This window comes from Scyliorhinus canicula, chromosome 9 (assembly GCF_902713615.1).
Source record: "Scyliorhinus canicula chromosome 9, sScyCan1.1, whole genome shotgun sequence".
NCBI classification, from domain to species: Eukaryota; Metazoa; Chordata; class Chondrichthyes; order Carcharhiniformes; family Scyliorhinidae; genus Scyliorhinus; species Scyliorhinus canicula.
In genome coordinates, this window is record NC_052154.1 from 131,005,027 (window position 1) to 131,028,838 (window position 23,812).

The 23,812-nt window shown below is 51.7% G+C and overlaps 1 protein-coding gene across 1 annotated transcript in view; it reads right to left on the reverse strand.

The window, feature by feature from the left end:
* LOC119971691 (sodium/hydrogen exchanger 10-like) overlaps window positions 1-23,812 on the reverse strand; it is a 730,493-nt gene that overhangs the window by 627,200 nt on the left and 79,481 nt on the right. The gene's annotated exons all lie outside the window — the stretch shown is intronic.

Consider the following 23,812-nt stretch of genomic DNA (forward strand, 5'->3'; position numbering starts at 1 on the left):
GTGGGGGCGGGGGGGGGGGGGGGGGGGGGAGTCACAAGCCAGCTGGGAAGGCTGGCTCACGGAAGCGCTGGGGACGGTACTGTTGCTCGGAGATAAATGGGAGGTTGGGAATGGGATGCTACTGAGGGCGGGCTGGAGGGAGCACGGGGCACGCGCTGGAGGCTGACCTAAGAAGGGGGGATGGTTGATCGACAAGGGCGGGGTGGGGAGAAGGGGGTGGTGACGAAGCTTCCTAACAGGCTGATCACGTGGAACGTTAGAAGGGTCTGAATGGGCCAGTTAAGTCGGCTCGCTGTGTTCGCACATTGAGGGGATGAAGGCAGACGTGGTAATGCTACAGGAGACCACACCTGAGGGTAATTGATCAGACCAGATTGGAGGAAGGGATGGGTCGGGCAGGTATTTCACCTCGGGGTTGGATTCTAAGACTAGAGGGGTCGTGATCCTGATTAATAAGAGAATGTCCATTTGAGGCGGGGAGAATAGTTGCGGATGTGGGGGGTAGATATATCATGGTTAGCGGGAAGCTGGAAGGGTTGCAGCGGTGCTTGTGAACGTCTACGCACCAAACTGCGTGATGGGGATTTTTGTAAGATGGATGTAGGGAAGATCCGGATCTGGATTCACACAAGCTGATCATGGGGGGGGGGGGGGGGGGGACTTCAATACGGTCATTGAACCCAAGGCTGGACCGGTCGAATTTAAGGACAGCAGGGTGCCAGCAATGGCGAAGGAACTAAAAGGGTTCATGGTGCAGATGGTGGGGCAGACCCATGGAGGTTTGGACGGCCAAGAGCGAAGGAGAGTTCTCCTTCTTCTCACCTGTACATAAAGTATACTCCCGGATCGACTGTTTATTTTGAACAGGGCTTTACTGGCGGGGGTGGTTGACTCCGAGTATTCAGCGATTGCTGTGTAGGACCATGCCCCATATGGGTGGACCTATGGTTGAGCAAGGAGGGTGGTCAGCGGCCACAATGGAGATTGGATGTAGGGACTGTTAGCGGACGAGGGGGTGTTGCGGGCGGGTGAGGGAATCTATCCAGAACTACCTGGAGATTAACGATAAGGGAGAGGTCTCAGCAGCAATGGTTTGGGACACACTGAAGGCAGTGGTCAGAGGGGAGCTGATTTTGATTCAGGCCCATAGGGAGAAGGGAGGACAGAGACGGATAGGTTGGTCGGGGTACTCCAGGTAGACAGGAAGTATACGGAGGCCCCGGAGGTAGGATTACTGAAGGAATGGCGGAGGCTACAGGTAGAATTTGGCTTGCTATCTACGGGGTAGGCAGTGGAGCAGTTGAGGAAGGCGAGGGGGACAATGTATGAGTATGGAGAGAAGGCTAGTAGAATGCTGGCGCACCAGCCCAGGAAAAGGGCGGCACCTAGGGAGAGTGAAGGACAGAGGAGAGAACACAATCTTGGACCCAGCAGTGGTCAACGGGGTGTTTAAGGAGTTTTACAGCAGGCTATACGAGTCGGAACCCTAGCTAGAGTGGAAGGAATGAGGCAATTTCCGGGAGAGCTGGAGTTCCCGAAGGTGGATGAAGGGTTGGTTGAAGGGCTGGGAGCCCCGATAGGGATTGAATAAACAGCAGATGGACTGGAGGCCATGCAATCAAGCAAGGCCCCGGGACCAGATGGTTACCCAGTGGAATTTTATAAAAAGTTCTCTGAGATGCTGGGCCCACTGTTGGTGAGGACGTTTAATGAGGCAAGGGAGCGCGGTGTTCTTCCCCCGACAATGTCACAGGCCTCGGTCTGACTGATCCTGAAGCGGGAGAAGGACCCTGAGCTGTGAGGGTCTTACACGCCGATCTCCCTGTTGAATGTTGATGCCAAACTGTTAGCTAAAATCTTGTCCTCAAGGATAGAAGACTGTGTCCCAGAGGTGATAGGGGAAGACCAGACGGGGTTCGTTAAGAGTAGGCAGCTAAAGGCCAATATTAGAGGCTCTTGACTGTAATCGTGATGCCCCCAGAGGGAAAGGAGGTGGAGGTCGTGGTTGCACATGGATGCAGAGAAGGCCTTTGACCGAGTGGAATGAACTATCTGTAGGAGGTGTTGGGGGCGGTTCGGGTTTGGTCGGGGGTTTCATCAGGAGGACTAGGCAGGGATGCCCCACTTTATCCACTGCTATTCGCTCTGGCCATTGAGCCACAGCTTCCAGGGGCTGATCCATGGTGGGGTGGAACACAGGGTCTCGCTATACGCCGATGACCTGCTCCTGTATGTTTCCTACCCATTAGTGGGGTGGGTGAGATCATGAGGATTTTAGGGGAATTGGCCGTTTCTCGGGGTACAAATAGAACATGGGGAAAAAACGAGATGTTTGCGATCCAGGCAAGGGGGCAGGAGAGGAGGACTGGGAGAGCTGCTGTTCAGAGTGGTGGGAGGTAGCTTCCGTTATTTAGGGATCCAGGTGGCACAAGACTGGGGGTTGTTACGGAAACTAAATTTGACCCGGTTGGTGGAACAATGAAAGAGGACTTCCGAAGGTGCAATATGCTCCTGTTATCACAGGCGGGGAGAGTACAGACAGTGAAAATGAGTCCTCCCGAGATTCCAGTTTGTTTTTAAGTGCCTCCCCATCTTTATCCCAAAGACTTTTTCAAGCAGGTAAATAAAGTGATCTCCGGTTTTGTTTTGGGCGGGTAAACCCCGCGATGTGAAGAAGGTGATGCTGGAGTGTGGAGGTGTCGAACTTTAGCAACTATTACTGGGTGGTAAATATAGCCATGATTAGGAAGTGGGTAGTGGCGAGAAGGGTCGGTCTGTGGGAGCGAGTAGAGGCAGCATCTTCTAAGGACACGAGTTTATGGGCATGATCACGGCATCTCTGCGTTCTCGCCGGCCCGATACTCCACAAGCCCGGGTGGTAGTGGCGGCCCTGAGAGTCTGGGGGCAGTGGAGGAAACATGTGAGAGCGGAGGCAGCATCAGTTGGCTCTGTAGCAACCATCGGTTTGCCCCAGGGAGACTAGATGGAGGATTTCAGGGATGGTAGAGAGCAGGGATCAGGAGGATGGGAGATTTGTTTATTGATGGGAGTTTCCCCGGTTTGAGGGAGTTAGAGGAGTTGACGGGAGGGAATGGGTTTTGGTATCTGCAGATTCGGGACTTCTTGTGAAGGCAGGTTCCAACCTTCCTGCTCCTACCACCACGGGGGATACAAGATAGGGTCATTTCTAGAGTATGGGTGGGAGAGGGGACGGTCTCAGACATCTATAAAGAACTCATGGAGTCAGAGGAAATGCAGACAGAGGAGCTAAAGCACAAATGGGAGGATGTGTTAGGGGGAGAGCTAGAGGCAGGACTCTGGGCGGATGTGTTAAGCAACGTCAACATGTCCACATCATGTGCCAGACTCAGCCTGATACAATTAAGGTCGTTCACCGTGCACACATGACGGTGGCCCAGATGAGCAAGTTTTTTTGGGGTGGAAGACAGGTGTGCAATGTGTGCGGGAGAGCCAGCGAACCATGTCTACATGTTTTTGGCCATGTTTGAAGCTCAGGGGATTCTGGCAGGGGTTTTCAGATGTCATGTCCATGGTGTTAAAAACAAGGGTGGGACCGAGTCCAGACATGGCTATTTTCAGAGTGTCGGAGGACCCAGGAGTTCAGGGGGCGAGAGAGGCTGATGTCTTGGCCTTTGCCTCCTTGGTAGCCCGGGGACGGATACTGTTAGCATGGAGGGACTCGAAGCGCCCAAAATCAGAGACCTGGGTCAATGACATGGCTGGCTTCCTCAGTCTTGAGAAAATCAATTAACTGTCAGCAGGAGGGTTAGTCTAGATTATTGTTCAAAGGTTTACTGTTACTGTTATAAAATCACAAATGCCTTAATAAAATATTTTACAAAAAGAAGTGAGGTCATCTATTTTTAAATATCAGAGGCTCAGATCTGCTGTGTCCAATGAGATTTAGGGGTCATGTACAAAGATCATTAAAATGTAGTCAGCTACAAAAATATTCAAAAAGGCTAATGGAATATTTGCCTTTATAACCAGAGGGATTGAATATAATGGGGAGGAGGGTTTTGTTACACCTGCCAAAGGTCTGGTCAGTTCACATATGGAGTACTGTGGAAGGTTCTGTGCACTGCATCTTAGAACGTGTTGATCTTCAAAAGGAGTACAGCTTAGGTTCAACAGAATGGACTCCAAGGTATAAATTATGAAGCGCAATTACTTAACCTGGCCTTGTAGTCCCTGGTTAAGGGGTGATATGACTGTGGTTTTGAAACAAATTGGTATGGTAGAAAGTTATAGATGTTTTCTGCTGATGGAAAAGTCTAGGACCACGTGACATAACCTTAAAATCAGAGCTGGGACTTCCAGTGACGGCATGTAGCTGGAAGTCGCATGTTGGGTGGTTCCTGCTCGATGCTCTGGTATTTGGAGTTTAATGTCCGGTTCCAGGGGCAGTTTTTGGATAAATTGGTGCAGGAAAACATAAGGAGGGGAATGTGGAAGAACCAGAAAAAGGCCGTTGGGAAGAACGGGTCGAACAAAAGTTCGCCATTGAGTGAATGGGGCAGCCCGGCAGCAGCAAAGATGGCGGAGCACCAATCGCTGGGTGGGAATTTGACCGAGGTGATGGCCAGAGAATTTGAGAGGCAGTTCACCAAACACATGGAGGTGATGCATACGGAGATGATGGCTACGATGAAGGAGCTGGTGGAGGGCGTGAAGGTAGCGGTGTTGAAGACATAGAATTTACAGTGGTAAAGGTAGCCATTCGGCCCATCGAGTCTGCACCTGCCCTTGGAAAGTGCACCCTACCCAAGCCCACACCTGCACCCCTACCCCGTAACCCCACTTAACCTTTTTGGACACTAAGGGCAATTTGGCAAGGCCAATCCACCCAACCCGCACATCTTTGGACTTTGAGAGGATACCGAGCACCCGGAGGAAATCCACGCAGACACGGGGAGAGTGTGCAGACTCTGCACAGAGAGTGACCCAAGCCAGGAATCGAACCTGGGACCCTAGAGCTGTGAAGCAACTGTGCTAACGACTATGCTACCGTGCTGCCCCATCAGCCGAGGTGCGGGAGCAAGGAGAGAAGTTGAAGGGGGTGAAGGAAGCTGTGTCACAGCACAGTGACCAGTTCACTCAATGGGTGAGGAGCAGCGGAGGGTGGTGGAGGCCAAGAAAGGACACAGAGCCAAGTTGGAGGACTTGGAGAACAGGTCAAGGTGGCGGTATTTATGAATTGTGGGCTTGCCTGAGGGAGTGGAAGGCCAAGGCTGATGAGTATTTTGCGACGGTGTTGGCGGAGTTGTTGGGAGGGAGAAGACTCCTCCTGGTATGAACTGAACAGGGTTCATCGGTTGCTCAATCCCAAGCCGAAGACAAACAAGCCGGCAAGGGCCATGTCAAGGGGAAGGTCCTGAGTTGGGAAAAATAAATGCACGGGGTGCAGTGGGAAGGAGCTAGCATTCATATATACAAGGACCTAACTGTGGGGCTGGCGAGAAGGCAGGCGGCCATTGGTCAGGTGAAGGCAGGACTCTACAGTACTGGTGTGAGGTTCGGCATGGTCTACCTGGTGAAGCTCAGGGTGACCTAAAATTCAAGAGATTTATACTTTGAGCCGGTGGAGGAATTCATTAAGGCTGAAGAACTGGAGTAAAATGAGAAATGGGACTGCTGTTTGGTTCTGGGCTGAAGGAAAGGGGGTAAAATGCTGTATAAAGCCTTATTTGTTTCTTGTTTTAGGATGTGTATTTGTTCTGGGGGGGGGGGGAGCAATTTGGGTTGGTTTTTGGGTTGGTTAATGGGGAAGGGTAGTGTACCCTCTGCTATAGGTTACAGTGTATATGAGAATAGTGAGCTTTGGGTTATGGTGGTTTTCTGGGGTGTGCTTTTTGCGCACTGATTTTGTTTGTCTTTGTTTTCAGGAACTTGATCATGGGGCAGGGGATTGGGAGGAGGAGGGCCTGGGCAGGGGCCTCCACACTAGCAAGTGAGGGTTGGCTAGTGAACGGGAGTGTGGTGGGAGAAGGGAAGGGGTCATTGGAACCTGATTTAACAGGTTTCGATGGGCCTGGGAGGCGTGAAAGGTGGGGTGATGGGATTGATACTGGGAGAGATGTTTTCAAGAGGAAATTGGTGAGGGGATTCTGGGAGGGAGGGGGATTGACGGCAATAAAGGGATGGGCAGGTCAGGCCCAGTGGGCAGGACTCGGGGTTATGACAATGGCGGATACGAGAGGAGGGGGGGTGAGTAACTTGGAACATGAGGGGGTTAGGGGGACCAGTGAAGAGGTCATGGGTGTTTGCACATTTAAAAAGTCTAAAGGCTGATGTGGTGATGCTGCAGGAGACCCATCTGAGGGTGAAGGATTAGGTGAGGCTTAGGAAGGGTTGGGCGAGTCAGGATTTTCACTCGGGGTTCAATAGCAGGGCTCAGGAGGCAGCGGCATTGGTAGGCAAGAGTGTGAGGTTTCAGAAGGAGAAGGTGGTGGCGGACCAGGGGGAAGGAACCTGATTGTGACAGGGTGTTAGAGGGAAGACTGGTGGCAATGGCGAGTGTATCTGGCCCCAACTGGGATGATGCAGGGTTTGCAAAGAAAGTGCCTTCCCGGATTTGGAAACCCACACATTGATAGTGCGCGGGAGGCGGGGGACTGGAATATGGTGCAGATGCCAAAAGTGGATAGGCCATGCTCGTGGCCCAGTCAGAGCAGGGAGGGGCTGGCTAGGGGAGTAGACCCATGGAGGTTCCTGCACCTGAGGGAGTAACAGTATTCATTTTTCTCCAAGGTACATAAATTGTACTCGAGAATAGACTTTTTTTATGTGAGGGAAGGCGTTATTGGACAGGGTCAAAGGTCGGAGTATGCGCGATATTGATTTCAGGACCATGCGCCATATTGGATGGATGTGGTTCTGGAGAAGGGAATGGCTCAGAGGCCAGTGTGGAGATTGGCTGTGAGGCTGTTAGGGGACCGGAGTTTTTGTAATAAGATTGGGAAAGTGATAAAGGAATTTGTGGGGTTTAATTGCACTGGGAAAGTTTCACAGTCGGTGGTCTGGGAGGCTCTGAACGCAGTGGTAAGGGGGGAGGTGATCTAATTTAAGGCTAAGGTGGACAAGGAGGAGAGAGAGGAGTGGCAAAAATTGATTGAGATCGATAAGAGGTATGTGGGGGACCCGAGTCTGGCCCTTTTGCCCAGGAGGAAGGAGCTTCAGGCAGGTTTTGATCGGTTTTCCACAGGGAGGCTCCAGTTCAGCAGGGTGAGGGGGCAGTCTATGAACATGAGGAGAAGGAATGTTAGCCGGCTAGCTCCGGAGGGAGGCAGCGCCGAGCGAGATAGTCCAGGTGTGGAATACGATGGGAAGCTAGTGGTAGCCCGGAGCGGATCAATAAAGATTTTGAAGAGAAATTGTTGTGGGTCGGAGCCACAGGAAAAAGGAGCGAGAGACGAGGGAGTTCCTGGACTGCTTAGAGTTCCCACGTTTGGGGATAGAGGACAGGGCAGGGCTGGAGGGGCCGGTGGGGGAGCAGGATGCAGCGGCGGGACCCAGTGGAATATTATAAGCTTAAGGACACGTTGACACTGCTGATGGTGGGGATGTTTGAGGAGGCAATAGGTAGGTGGGGTCTTGCCTCAGTCGTTGGGGCAGGCTTTGATTTCCCTGCTGTTAAAGAGGGATAAGGACCCGGTGGAGTGTCGGTCATATAGGCCCATATCCCTATTGAATGTTGATGCCAGGATATTGGCAAAGGTTGAAGGGGTGTCTCCCGAAGGTGATAGGAGAGGATCAGACGGGTTTCGTGAAGGGAAGACAGCTGTTTTCAAATGTGAGGTTGTTAAACGTGATCATGTCGTTGGCGGAGGGAAATAAGATGGAGGCACTAGTGGTACTGGATGAAGAGAAGGTGTTGATTGGGTAGAGTGGAGTTATTTGATGGCGGTATTATAAAGATTTGGAATTGGGCCGAGGTTCGCGACATGGGTACAGCTGCTGTATAGTGAGCCGATGGCAAGTGTTCGCATTATAATATGAATTACGGGTACTCTGCTCTGCATTGGGGTATGAGGCAGGGGTGTCCTATGTCCCCCCTGTTTGTTCGCACTGGCTTATAGAGTCTTTGCCATCACACAAAATAGCTTGAGGTTGTGAGGAGGGGAGTATAGAGTATTCTTTTATGTTGATGATCTGTTACTGTACATTTCAGAGCCGAGCACCTCGGTGGGGAACACATTAGGGTTGCTCCAAAGATTTGGGTCGTTCTCGGGATATAAACTGAACCGAGGCAAGAGCGAGGATTTTATGGTTTCCCAGCCTGGCAGTGGGGGCGGGGTTGGGGGTAGCTGCATTTTTATCTGGCGGAACTCACTTTAGGTACTTGGGATGCAGGTGGCGCGGGATGGGAATGGGCTCCAAAGGTATAATTTCACTAGTTTGGTGAGGAGGGTGAAGGCCGATTATGGCACAGTGGGACAACCTCCCTCTGTCGTTGGCATGTCAAGTGTAGGCACTTTAAAAAATGTTGTTACCGCGCTTTGTGTTCCTCCTTCAGTGCCTGCCGGTCCTTCTACCAAAATCTTTATTCAAAGAGGGGGACAAATTGGTCACCTCATTTATTTGACGGGGCGGGGGGTGGCCAAGGTTAGGAGGGTGGTTTTGCAGAGTGGGCGACAGGTGGGGGGGGCTAGGCTTCCCAAACCTACTGTACTATTACTGGGCAGCAAATGCAGAGAAGGTGCGGGGCTGGGTTTGGGGGGTTAGTGTAAGGCGTGGGGGCTGTGCGTGCAGGGTGTTGGGGTTGTGGCCGCTGCCAATGGCGCCGCTCCCAATGGCACCAGCTAAGTATTCGGGGAGTCCGGTGCTGGTGGCCACTTTGAAGATCTGGAGGCAGTTTAAGCAGCCCTTTGAGCTGGGGGCCGGGTCGGGCGCCAGTGACAAATAGGGGGAACCACAGGTTTGAGTCGGGGAGGATGAATGCAAGGTTTCAGATTTGGGATGAGAGGGGGGATTAAGGAAATGAAGGATCTGCTTCTTGGGGGATGATTTGCGAGCTTTGAGGGGCTGGAAGAAAAGTACGGGTGGCGCAGGGAGAAGGGTTGTGGTATTTGCAGTTTCAAGATTTTGCAAGGAAGGTTTTCTCCGACCTTCCGAGAGTGCCGGTCTCCTCGGTTGTTGGAGGCCGTACTGTCAGGGGGAGGGGAGGGGGGGGGCGTTGGCTGGATAAGGAGATTATATCGCCGATTTATGTGAGGATCCTGGAGGAGGACTACGGTGTGTCCATGGAGCGGTTTACGGTTGAAGCGGGAAGAAGAGCTGGGGGATGCTGCGTGATGAAAGAGAGACTGTGGTGTGAAGTGTTGTTAAGGGTGAACTCATCAACCTCGTCGAGTTGATACAATTGAAGGTTGCGTATAGGGCGCACCTCACAAAATCAAAGATGCGCCAGCTGTTTGAGAGGGTGGAGGATGTTTGTAAGCAACGTGGGCGGAGCCCCACAAACCATGTTCATATGTATTGGTCCTGCCTGAAGCTGGAACGGTATTAGCACGGTCTCAGGGGTTTCGCATGTGGATGTGATCACTCGTAGCCTGTCTTGTTGGAGTGGAGGTCGCTTCTCACCCTATGCCACGGCGTGGGCAGGGTGGTGGGGGGGGGGGGGGGGGGGGGGGATCTGTTGCCGTTTTTGACCCTGGAGATGATGACATTTGAGCTGAGGGGCGCGCGAAGGAGGGGTTTTTTGCAATTTTTTCGGTTGTTTATTGTGCACTTTCGGGAGTTGGTTGCCATTGAATGCTAAGGTGGGTGGTTTGTCTTTGTTTTCTTCTACAAGTCTACATTTTAGGTTTAATATTGTTGGAGTCACTCTGTTGTTGTTTGCTTTCTTTGTATGGTGAAAATGATGAAAATGATGAAAATATGACAAATACAAATATATATTTTTCAAATCAGAGCCACCACATTCAGGTGAGAAATTAGGGAAAAGTTCTTCAAATCAGATGATTGTGGAGTTAGAATACAAATCAGCTGAATGGCAGAACAGGCTGGAGGACCTGAATGGCCTACTGTTCCCTGGGCTGGTTTAGCACAGGGCTAAATCCCTGGCTTTGAAGCAGACCAAGGCAGGCCAGCAGCACGGTTCAATTTCCGTACCAGCCTCTCCGAACAGGCGTCGGAATGTGACGACTAGGGGCTTTTCACAGGAACTTCATTTGAAGCCTACTTGTGACAATAAGCGATTTTAATTTCATTTTAATTTCATCCAAAGGCCTCAGTTTACAGTTTTGAGAGCTTTCATGGCAATTTAAGGCAAGCATTGGCTGTTATCATCTTGTTTCTGGAGGTAACAGTTAACAGTAGCTTCCACATTCCTGCACTCTGTTCTTGTGGAGAGCCATGGATGCTGAAGTATAGTCTAGAAGAATGGCTTTGGCTCCACGGGAGATAAAACAGCTTCCCTCTCACAGGTTGACTGCCAGTGCCCTTATGAATAGCAGACTGCTCATATAAGATGCTGCAGCCTGAAGCAGGTCCTCTTGAGCTGCTTACAGTCATCTTCATGCATATTTGAATTATACTCAATGGAAGTTCAGCACCAGTTAAACTATAGGTATTGGGGTACCTATTTATAGGATAGCAAACAATCAATCACAGAACATAGGAAATAGGAGTTGCACAAGGATGATTCTTAGTTATTCATGTTAATTATTGTACACAGAAAGAATTGAATTGTTTGAGCACATTATCATTGACTTGAAGACATTTCTGGTGGGTATATGGCTCTTGGAGGCCACACTGCAGCCAAGTCGGTGACCTATATTTGGATGGGTATGACCATCACAGAAGGCAGGATGAACGTTGCCAGGAAATGGACACAAGTTCCAAAGAGGAGTCGTATTAGACCGAAACAGTAACTCTTTTTCTCTCCCCAGATTGCTGCCAGACTTCCTGAGTTCTTCCCAACACTTGTTTTTATTTCAGGTTTCCAGCATCACAGTATTTTGCTGGTATTTATGTAACAGGTAGCCTGCTTATTTCATTTCTTTCAAATTACTTAACCTTCATTCCATCCCATGCAGTTGGCGGAGGTGAGGTCTAACTGCTGGAAATAAGCCAGGACACATTGACTGGAATTCTCCAGCTGTTGGGATTCTCTTTTCCTGCCGGCAGCGCACCATCGCCTGCGGGACATGGACTCTTATTTTGGGAGTGCATGTTGTTATGTTTTCATAGAAACCTCACAGATCATTGGAGGTTAAATGCCATTAAGAATGCAATATACTCTCCTATTCAATGATGTCTTCTGGATCTGCTAAAAGCCAGGTTTGGGGTGCTGTACAGACTCTCAAAGGAGTCAGAAAATTTGGAATGTTTCCTCGGCTCCCTTATAAAAGACAGCTAATGGACACTGCATGTTTCTGGCTGGGGCCCTGGAACACCCATCTAAATTTGTCTTTGTCATGTTTTGCAGTGTCCTAGGTAGGCCTGAGGTATACCCCTACTTTACAGGCATTTATCATCCCTCTTTAAATTGAGTGATGTCTCATTCACCTAATATATTCTGCTCCCTCATACTCCAACCTCCTTCCCTTCCTCTCATTCATTCATCTCTCCTGCCATGCCCTTTGTTGCAGGGTGTCTGATTCCATCCAGTAGGATTTAATGAAGTCTTCGAAGTCTTACGTACGTTAACTGTATGTATTTATTTTATTTTTTTAATATAATTTTTATTGGAATTTTTTACAGAAAATATAAAACATAACGACAAACAATGAAATGCAACAAAATAACCCATAATAACTGTGACACCCCCAGACCGTATCGGCGCATGTATCACATCCCCCCACCCCCCCAACCCTAATGAACAACAAAAGAACTTTAAAAAATATTAAAATTAAATAAACAAACATAGTCATTGCCGGCCCCCCCCCCCTTTTCCCTCCCCGGGTTGCTGCTGCTGCTGTCCCCGTACCCTATCGTTGAGCCAGAAAGTCGAGAAAAGGCTGCCACCGCCTAAAGAACCCTTGTACCGACCCTCTCATGGCGAATTTGACCTTCTCTAGCTTAATGAAACCCGCCATGTCATTGATCCAGGTCTCCACGCTTGGGGGCCTCGCATCCTTCCATTGTAGCAAGATCCTTCGCCGGGCTACTAGGGACGCAAAGGCCAGCACACCGGCCTCTTTCGCCTCCTGCACTCCCGGCTCCACCCCAACCCCAAAAATCGCGAGTCCCCATCCTGGCTTGACCCTGGATCCCACCACCCTCGACACCGTCCTCGCCACCCCCTTCCAGAACTCCTCCAGTGCCGGCATGCCCAGAACATATGGGCATGGTTCGCTGGACTCCCCGAGCACCTGACACACCTGTCCTCACCCCCAAAGAACCTACTCATCCTCGTCCCAGTCATGTGGGCCCGGTGCAGCACCTTGAATTGGATGAGGCTAAGCCGCGCACACGAGGAGGAAGAATTAACCCTCTCCAGGCCATCAGCCCATGTCCCGTCTTCGATCTGTTCCCCCAGTTCCCCCTCCCACTTCGTTTTCAGCTCCTCTACTGACGCCTCCTCCGCCTCCTACATAACCTTGTAGATATCAGATATCTTCCCCTCTCCGACCCAGACCCCCGAAAGCACCCTGTCGCTCACCCCCCTCGCGGGAAGCGAAGGGAATCCCTCCACCTGCCGCCTAGCAAATGCCTTTACCTGCAGATACCTGAACATGTTCCCCGGGGGGAGCCCAAATTTTCTCCTCCAACTCCCCAGGCTCGCAAACCTCCCATCAATAAACAGGTCCCTCAGCTGTCTGATGCCCGCTCTGTGCCAACCCTGAAATCCCCCATCAATGTTCCCCGGGACGAACCTATGGTTCCCCCTTAACGGAGCCTCCATCGAGCCCCCCACTTCTCCCCTATGTCGCCCTCCACTGCCCCCAAATCTTGAGGGTAGCCCGCCACCACCGGACCTCGTGGTATACCTCGTAGGAGGGAACGGCCACGGCGCCGTTACCAGGGCCCCCAGGCTTGTATCGCCACAGGACGCCCTCTCCATCCGTTTCCATGCTGCCCCCTCCCCCTCCATTACCCACTTGCGCACCATCGACACATTGGCCCGCCCAATAATACCCCGAGAGATTGGGTGACGCCAGCCCCCCACCATCTCTACCCCGCTCCAAGAAGACCCTCTTCACCCCCTCGGGGTCCCATGCGCCCAAACAAGCTCATGATGCTGCTAGTCACCCTTCTAAAAAAGGCCCTAGGGATAAGATGGGCAAACAACTGAAAAAGGAACAAGAACCTCGGGAGAACCGTCATTTTGACGGGACTGCACTCTACCCGCCAACGATAGCGGCACCATGTCCCACCTTTTAAATTCCTCTTCCATCTGCTCCACCAGCCTGGTAAAATTAAGCTTATGGAGAGTCCCCCAACTCTGGCCCACCTGCACCCCCAGATATCTGAAACTCTTCACTGCCCTCTTAAATGGGAGTCTCCCGATTCCCTCCTCCTGATCACCCGGGTGTACTACAATACCTCACTCTTGCCTAAATTTAACTTATAGCCCGAGAAGCCCCCAAATTCCGCTAACAGCTCCATCACCCCTGGCATTCCCCCCTTCTGGATCCGCCACATACAACAGCAGGTCGTCCACATACAGTGATACACGATGTTCCTCCCCACCCCGCACCAGACCCCTCCATCTCCCTGACTCCCTCAACGCCATAGCCAAAGGTTCAATCGCCAGTGCAAAGAGCAAGGGGGACAGGGGGCACCCCTGCCTGGTCCCACGGTAGAGCCTAAAGTACTCCGATCTCCTTCCATTGGTAACTACACTCGCCATCGGAGTCGCGTAGAGCAGCCTCACCCATTTGATGAATCCCTCCCCGAATCCGAACCGCTCCAGCACCTCCCACAGGTACCCCCACTCAACTCTATCAAATGCTTTCTCCACATCCAGCGCCACCACTATCTCAGCCTCCCCCTCCACTGCCGGCATCATAATATTATTTAGTAGTCTCCGCACATTCGTGTTGAGCTGCCGTCCCTTGAGAAATCCTGTCTGATCCTCATGTATCACCCCTGGCACACAGTCCTCTATCCTGGTGGCCAGGATCTTCGCCAGCAACTTAGCGTCAACATCGAGGAGCGAGATAGGCCTGTATGATCCACACTGCAAGGGGTCCTTACCCCGCTTCAGGATCAGAGAGATCAGTGCCCGCAATATCGTCGGGGGCAAAGCCCCCCCCCCCCCTCCCATGCCTCATTGAAGGCTCGCACCAACAGGGGGCCCACCAGATCCGCATACTTTTTATAAAATTCCACCGGGAACCCGTCCGGCCCGGCGCCTTACCTGACTGCATTGCCCGATCCCCCTGACTAGCTCCTCCAACTCTATCGGCGCCCCCAGCCCCTCTACCAGCTCCTCTTGAACCCTTGGGAAGCATAGCCTGTTCATGAAGCTCTCCATCCCCCCTCTCCCCATCGGAGGTTCTGACCGGTACAGTTCCTCGTAGAAGTCCCTAAAGACCCCATTTACTTCTGTCCCCTTCTGCATTACATTCCCACCCCTATCCGTCACTCCACCAATTTCCCTAGCCGCATCCCGCCTGCGGAGCTGATGCGCCAACATCCTGCTCGCCTTCTCCCTATACTCATATACCGCGCCCTGCGACCTCCTCCACTGTGTCTCTGCCTTTCTGGTGGTCAACAAGTCAAATTTGGCCTGCAAACTACGCCGTTCCCCCAGCAACCCCTCCTCCGGTGCCTCTGCGTATCTCCTGTCCACATCCAGGAGCTCCCCCACCAGTCTCTTCCCTCTCCTTCTCTCCCTCCTTTCCCTATGGGTACCGTATGGAGATCAGCTCCCCCCGGATCACTGCTTTTCAGAGCCTCCCAGACCATCCCCACCCGGACCTCCCCCGTGTCGCCCTTGGTATCAAGATACCCCTCAATACTTCCCCGGACCCTCCTACCACCCCTCCTCATCAAGCCCAGCAGCCCCACCATCCAGGCGCCAGAGCGGGCGCTGGTCCCGCGCCTCCCCCATCTCCAGATCAACCCAGTGCGGAGCACGGTCTGAAATTGCTATGGCCGAATACTCTGCATCCTGCACTTCGGGATCAATCCCTGCTCAGGATGAAAAAATCTATCGGGAATAGACCCTATGGACATGGGAGAAAAAGGAATACTCCCGCGCTCTCGGCCTCCCAAACCTCCAGGGATCCACCCCTCCCATCTGGTCCATAAACCCCCTCAGCACTTTGGCCGCCGCCTGTCTCCTACCCGTCCTTGAACTGGACCGGTCCAGTGGGGGATCCAGCACTGTGTCAAAGTCTCCCCCCATGATCAGGCCCCCTGCCTCTAGGTCCGGAATGCGGCCCAACAAGCGCCTCATGAAGCCGGCATCATCCCAATTCGGGGCATATACATTAACCAGCACCACCTTCTCTCCCTGCAGCCTACCCTTCACCATAATATATCTGCCCTCCTTGTCCGACACCACCTCAGCCGCCTCGAACGCCACCCCTCTTCCCACCAGAATCGCCACCCCCCCGGTTCTTCGCGTCCAATCCTGAGTGAAAAACCTGCCCCACCCACCCCCTTCCTCAGACGAACCTGGTCCGCCACCTTCAAGTGGGTCTCCTGGAGCATAGCCACGTCCGCCTTCAGCCCCTTCAGTTGAGAAATTACCCTAGTTCTCTTAACCGGCCCATTCAGCCCCCTCACGTTCCAGGTAAGCAGACGGATCAGAGGGCAACCTGCCCCTCTCCCCCCCGGCTAGCCATAGCTTATCGACTGCTCGCCCCAGGCCAGCTCGCCCCGCCTGACCCGTTTCCCCATGCGATAACGCCTCTCCTCTACCCCCCCGGCCCATGCCAGCTCCTTCCTGGCCATTCCAGCAGCAACCCGGTATCCCCCCCCCACCCCCCCAGGCTAGGACCCCTCCTAGCCGCGACGCACCCTCCATGGTACTTCCGTGAGTCAGCTGACTTCTGCTGACACCGGCTGCTCCTGCCAAAACCCATCTCCTCCCGGCATGGGGTCCATCCCCCTCTTGCCACACCTCCTTGGCACCGCTTCAGCGCGGGAAAGAAAACCAGTAGAGGCCACGCCCCCATCTCCAGCTCCGCCCCCCCCCCTGCCCCGCAGCGCGGACAACCAGAGGAAAAGCCCGCGCTTTCACACTGCCACAACCCCACCCTTCTGACGCAGCTCCTCAAAATCCAGTTTCACCCCAACCCCCAACCGAAGAGAACATATAAAGCACATGCCCCCAACGTTCCCCACTTACCCCACACCCATACCCAACAGACAAACCCACCCGGAAACAGAGCAAAAAGAAAACCAGCATAAAAAAAACACGTGTCAAAATTGAAGAACAGCAACAGCAAAAACAGCAACGGCCATAGCGTGTCCCCAGACCCTAGTTCGAGTCCAGCTTCTCCGCCTGTACAAAGGCCACACGCCTCCTCCGGGGACTCGAAGTAGTGGTGCCGGTCCTTATATGTCACCCACAGACGCGCAGGCTGCAGCATTCCAAATCTGACCTGCTTGGCATGCAGCACCGCCTTCGTCCGGTTGAACCCGGCCCGCCGCTTTGCCACCTCCGCACTCAGTCCTGGTAGATTCTCACTATCGAATTCTCCCACTTGCTACTCCTCTCTTTCTTGGCCCAGCGCAGCACACACTCCCGGTCACTAAACCGATGGAACCGCACCAGCACCGCCCGCGGGGGTTCATTTGCCTTAGGCCTCCTGGCCAGCACTCTGTGAGCTCCTCAAGCTCCAGGGGCAAATGGAAGGACCCCGCTCCCATCAACGAGCTCAACATCGTGGTCACGTACCACGGGAGATCCGACCCTTCCAGCCCCCTCCGCCAGGCCCAGGATCGTCAAATTCTTTCGCCTTGTGCGAACGTCCAGCTCCTCCAAGCGGTCTTGCCACTTTTTGTGAAGTGCCTCGTGCAACTCCACTTTCCCCGCGAGGACCACGGCCTCCTCCTCCCTCTCAGCGGCCTGCTGCTGCAATTCCCGGATAGACGCCTCCTGGGCCGCCTGGGTCCCAAGCAGCTTGTTGGTAGTCGCATTCAGGGAGTCCAGCAACTCAGCCTTCAGCTCCGCAAAACAGCGCAGAAGAGAGGCCTGCTGCTCCTGCGCCAATTTCCACCAGTCCTTGGGTGTTCCGCCGGCCGCCATTTTGGTCCTGCTTCCTCCGCTTTTCTTGGGGAGCTGCTGCAGCATTTTCCTTTGCCCCACTCCGGGTGAGCACCATAAATTATGGGGAATGCGCCTCTAGACACCTTCCCCCACCGGGATTCGTTGAGACAGCACTGTTTGAGGCCCTCAAATCGGCCCAAAAGTCCTTAAGTAGCGGGAGCTGCGGTGCCGCACCTACAAAGCCGATTTTCTGACCGCTCCACTCCTAGTCCAGGCCATCCACCGGTGGAGAATCTGAGAAGGAGTGTTCCCCCACGGGGAAAAGCCCAAACAGCACCACTGCGAGCCCTTAAAAGAGCCCCAAAGTCCGAAAATAGTGGGAGCCACTGAACGTGCGGCTTAGCTCCGCATCACCGCTACCGGTAGTCCGTCTCCGCTTCTTCAATGGCCTTGGTGAGATCTTTTCACAGTTCTTCCCTCTGCTGTTAGAATTCAGCTTTCATAAAGGCCCTCAGGTCAGCTTGAGACCTATAAACTGGCCCTTCCCCCGCTAGCATGCTTGCTTTTGTTTGTTTGCTGTTCAGACAAATCCTGCACTGTTTCTAAGGGTCTGATAACCAAGAAACATCCTATTCCTGGGGGAAAATACTCCTTGAACCTTCCCCCACGCCTTTTCATCGAAATTCCAACCCGTGCTGCCCAAAAAGAGCTCTTTTCTGCAATCTTAGGCAGGAGCTGCCTCTGTGTGCACACTCACTCCATAATGCACACCGGAAGTCCAACTGTATGTATTTATTAACAACAAGAACTAGATACAATATATAAGGGGTTCAAGCTAGGAGCTGTCTCCCTGCTTGCTTGTGCACATGGTTTTGTCCAACAATAAACTGACCCCTCAGTGCGGTCATGTGTTTTCTATTAGTGTGTGGGCAGTACCGCAGTCAATCCCACGTTAACCATAGATGTACCCCTTGTATTACATTCTGAGCCCCCACTTGCAAGGGCTGGATTCTCCGCCGTCAGAATGCCCAATTTTGCCGGCAGTCCAGGGGTTTCCCAACAGCGTGGGGCTGTCTCACAATGGGAAACCCCATTGATCAGCCGGCGAAACTTAGCATCCCGCCGTCGTGCTGAACCAGAAATCTGGCGCAGCAGGACGGAAAATCCAGCCCAAGTCTTTATACAAGTATTTTAAGTAATTCCAGTGTACCACATGCATTTACATCGTTATTATTACCCCATCTCCCTTTTAAGTCTCTGAGTTCATAGGTTCAGGCAGTTTGTAATACTTCCATATTAACACTTAAAACAATTCTATATTATGCATACTACTGTCAAAGGAGTGGTAGGCTCAAATATATGTTGATTCAGAGGTTGTTCGGGAATCTGTATCCCTTTTTATCCTCTTTTTCCATTCCTTGGTGTTGAACCGCTCTTTGGCGATCTAGCAATTGCACTGATGGGTAGTTGTTATTCCATTCCATTTCTTGCGGGGTGGACAAACGTTATGCTCATCTCCGTGTCATTTTTCCCTTCTTCCTTCATCATGTAGGTAAGTCAAAGTCCTCTGTACTGGAAGATGGCCTTTCCCATTAGTAAACTCACTTTCCATTTGACAGTGTGGTCTGCTACTTGGTTAGAGCATTGGCTGTGACATTGTCCTGGTGGCTGGCAATTTAGATAGCTTCGTTGAGGGGAAGCTTCATTGAGGGGGGAGATCTTCTTTCACTTGCAACGTGTCTGAGAATACATTAACTGTCCACTACTCCTCCAACTATTCTGTCCCTGACAAGTTCAGATTTCAGGTCTCCATACTCACAGCCTTCAGCCATCTTGTACAGATCATTAATGAATGAGCCGATAGCTTTACCAAGCTGCTGGACACACTTAATTAAACTTAGCCTTTTTGAGGAATTTGTTACTTCTTTGGTTAAATTAGACATCTAATGATTTTTGCACATCTTCAAATTTAGATAATTTGTTGATTCCTTGCTTAGTAATGTCATCTGCTATTGGACCTACAGAATAAAGCGGTGTATTAACTTGCTCAGCTTCTATCTTTTTATCCAAACCTGAAGCAATCATGCATCTAAGCGTGGTAAAATGGCCAACGGACTGAATCGTAGGCCCAATACAAAATTTGACATTTTAAATTAAGAATTAGACACTTTAAATTAAAGCCACAGTCAGAATCAGATAAGCCTGATGGGAAGTCAAACAGCCAAACTTGCATACACTGGACAGAGACAGACAACCACGGCACGTCTGGGGCTGTCTGTGAACAGGACTTCAGAAGATAATCAGCCCTATTCAAATGGATTGATTGTTGTGGATTGCCCAGATGAAACCAGACTTTCTGCCGTCTAGATTTCCCACCGTTACCTATTATGGAATACAGTTACGAGCAGAAAATGTAGCTAGGGATGGATGAACAGTTTTTATTGGGGGGGGGGGGGGGGGGGGGGGATCCTGGTATCCTGCAGAGTTGCAATCGGCAACTTCATTAACTATTGCGGACCCCACCCAGCGACCTCAGCGACTGAGGGCCAGAGAAAATTCTGGAAGGGTGGGAAGAGGGGGTAAAGAAAAGACACCAGACATCCTCCCCAGTGAAGACTCAATGCAGGGGTAATGGAGAAGACTTGAAGGCGGACCAGAGAATGGGTGGAAGAAACGATTTAAAACCAACCTTCGCAGAGGCGAGCCTCAAGACGACTGAGGCTCAGAGGATTAGCGTCGTAGCTTGAACCAGTTCATCAGCACAGGTAGTATTAGAATCTCGGGGGGGGGGGGTATAACTGATTTACTGTGTTTGTGAATACATTTCGGTTGAATCGAGAATCTGTGTTTGTTCCTTTGTCATCTCACAAAAAAGGGCATCTGGGTAAAACATTTTAATAATAAACTGGTCAAAGTGTCTGATAATTTACAGGTAACAATGGCGTCCCTGGGTGGTCTTCGATAGGAAGTGACCCAGTTGCTCTGAATTCAAACTCACCAACCTTGTATTCACCAACATCCAGTCTGAGCCTGAATTAAGTGGGCAGCTGCCCCACCTGACGACCAGGATTCAAGTGGGTGGGCGAGAGTACAGGCATCCGACCAGTAAATGGGCAACAAATCAGGGGCTGGATTCTCCGTTTCAGGGACTATGCCCCCACGCCATTGTGAAAACTGTGGTCTTTTACGGCAGAAAATCTGGCATCAAAAGGCCACAGATTCACAGCCTTGCAGGGGTCTAGCAGGCAGCTGCGTGGAGCTCGTAGCTCCAACTGTCGATACGCCCCCCCCCCCCCCCCCCGCATTTCTGGGTCAGAGGCCGCACATGCGCACAGAGCAGCGGCCTCCAGGTGCGGCGCCATGCTCCATGGTGAACTCAGGCCGTGGACCTGGACCACAGGAATAGTGCCCCCGATCGGCCAGGCGCCTGACCTGGACCGCCCGCACAATAAACGCCCAGTCTGAATCCAGGATGAGGCCCCCCCTGCCCTCCGATCGGCCCGCCCCCGACTGTGGCGGCCACGGACTGAGCCCGCAGTATCCCGAAAGGCAGGATCAAATTAGAAATACGTCGTTAGGAATTCAGCTGGTTGGGGGTGGATAATAGTGGGGCGGGCCTCATACAATGGCCTTAGGTGGTGGATACTTGGCGTGGCATACTCCCCGAGTCCGCCACTTTTTGGGAGCGAAGAATCGCAGAACCCACGCCGGTCCGTATTCATGCGTGAAACTGGATTCTCCGCCCCGTCGGCAACGCAATTTCGGCATCGGGGTGCGGAGAATCCAGCCCCAGGTGTCTGTAACATGGTGAACAAACTACGTAGTCAGAACTATGATAGTCAAGAAAGTTGGAATAAACTCCTTGGGTGGGAACTTAGTGAAAGCCGGACCCTACCCTGGTCAAATCCCACACAGCTATGACATACCTAGGAGGGAAAGTGAGAATTCGAAATGGCAAGCCGTGCCGAATGGGAAGAACCCCTTAGGAGATATCTTAACCAGAAATGGCCAAATGGGTAAAATTGCACAATACCCCGATTCTGGATATGGGATCCGATGGGCAAAATTGTTGGCCATGTAGAGTTGGGTAGACTGGCTTTAAGTTAAGTAAAGTGTTTGCAATCGCTAGTTGCATGGAATAGCTCCATGGGCGAGAAGCAGAGAATTTAAAATTTGAAAAGAAATTAGGTAACGCAAGGGAGAGGATAGAGACACTGAAAAGTGAGTAAGAACCAAGCCAGCCTTCGACATATGGGCCAATTTCAATGCAACAAGGCGTATCAGAAAGAGCAGCGCGCGATCCAGGATCAAGATGCGGTGCAACCAATAGCAGGGGGGTTGAAATGCAGCAATCTGCAGGCTGCAGTAAAGGTCCAGAACCAGGCAGGGAAAGAGAACAGAGCCCACGCAGCAGACCATTCAAAGTACCCAGGCTATATTGGAAAATTAAAACCACAATTATCCATTAAAAAAGAGGGAAGAGATAGAGGAGGAAGCTTTGCGCAAGTCAAGGAGATACAGCCAGAGTGAGACACTTCCAGAGTGGGAATTTGGAACTTGGTGCAGTGAGGTAATCAGGAAAGGTAAGTGGTAAGTCTAATTCTGCTGTTTTTCAGTTAAAAGTGCAGTGTGTAGATTAGTGTCTGATTGGCTGAAGCTGCCCCACCCTAATTGCTGAGAGGCAGTTATCTGTCAGTCACCTGAGGCCTGTTTAGGGGCACAAAGGTGCACATTGTATTCTTCTCTTTGAAGCTTAAGTAGTGTGAGTCACCCTGGTTAGCTGAGTTCTGTATAAAAGACAGACAAGAAAGTGCACTCAGTAAGCTTTGCACAAGTCGAGGAGGCACATCCAGCGTGGGACGCATCCAGCGTGGGACGCATCCAGCGTGGGACGCATCCAGCGTGGGACGCATCCAGCGTGGGACGCATCCAGCGTGGGACGCATCCAGCGTGGGACGCATCCAGCGTGGGACGCATCCAGCGTGGGACGCATCCAGCGTGGGACGCATCCAGCGTGGGACGCATCCAGCGTGGGACGCATCCAGCGTGGGACGCATCCAGCGTGGGACGCATCCAGCGTGGGACGCATCCAGCGTGGGAATTTGGAACTTGGTAATTTGGTGCAGTGAGGTAATTCGGTGCAGAGTGGGAGAAGGTGCTTTTTTCCCTACTGTTTTGTTTTCTCTCTTTCTTCTGGCCTGTAACTTTTAATCTGCAGGGAGAGAACCAGACAGCATCTGAGACCCTGGGTGAGTTCTCCCAGTAAGCCAGAGAAGACACAGCCAGAGTGAGGCACAACCAAGAGTGAGTTGGGAATTTGAAGCTAGGTGGGAATTCGAAGTTGGGTGGGGAGGAGGTGCTTTTTAACCCTGGTAACTGACTGCTAAGTAGTTTTCTTTTCATTGTCTAATTTATTTATTTTTTCTTTCGTTTTTTGTAATTGTAGATGTATAAGTTTACCTAAGGTTTAAGACCGGGCAGGAGTTCCCAGACCTGTGTCATGCTCCTCGTGTGCAATGTGGGAGCTCAGGGACATGTCCACTGTCCCTGGCTCCTTCACGTGCAAGAAGTGTGTTCAGTTATAGCTCCTGTTAGACCGCTTGATGGCTCTGGAGCTACGGATGGACTCACTTTGGAGCATCCGCAATGTCGTGGATAGCACGTTTAGTAAGTTGGTCACACCACAGGTGAAAGTTACTGAGGGAGATAGAAACAAAAGACCGAGCAAGAGTAGGAAGGCAGTGTCACTTGCGGTCATCTCCCTGCAAAACAGATATACCGCTTTGGATACTGTTGAGGGAGATGGCTCACCAGGGGAAGGCAGCAGCAGCCAGATTCATGGCACCGTGGCTTACTGCACAGCAAGGCAGGGCTATAGTGATAGGGGACTCAATCGTAAGGAGAATAGACAGGCGGTTCTGCGGACGCAATCGAGACTCCAGGATGGTATGTTGCCTTCCTGGTGCAAGGGTCAAGGATGTCTCGGAGCGGCTGCAGGGAATTCTGGGAGAGAAGGGTGAACAGCCAGCTGTTGTGGTGCACATAGGCACCAACGATATAGGTAAAAAATGGGACGAGGTCCTAAAAGCTGAATTCAGGGCGTTAGGAGTTAAAAAGTAGGAACTCAAAGGTAGTAATCTCAGGATTGCTACCAGTGCCACGAGCTAGTCAGAGTAGGAATGTCAGGATAGATAGGATGAATGCATGGCTTGAGAGATGGTGCAAGAGGGATGGATTCAAATTCCTGGGGCATTGGAAACGGTTCTGGGGGAGGTGGGACCAGTACAAATTGGACGGTCTGCACCTGGGCAGGACTGGAACCGATGTCCTAAGGGGTGTTTGCTAGAGCTGTTGGGGAGGGTTTAAACTAATGTGGCAGGGAGATAGGAACCAATGTAGGAAGTTGGAAGGTAGTAAAACAGGAACAGAAGCAAAAGGAAGTAAGGGGGAAAGTGTAAGGCAGAGAAGCCATAGTCAAAAATCAAAAAGGGCAACAGTACAAGGTACAGTGACTGAGGGGAGCTCGGTGAATAGGCCCAGTAATACTAAAAGGAATAAAATGGAAAGTAAAAACATTAATGATAAGCGACGTGGCAGGTTGTTACATGAAGATATGGGTTCAATGACAAGGAAAATTAGGAGAAAAGTTAAGAGGAAATATAACTTAGGAGAGGTTAC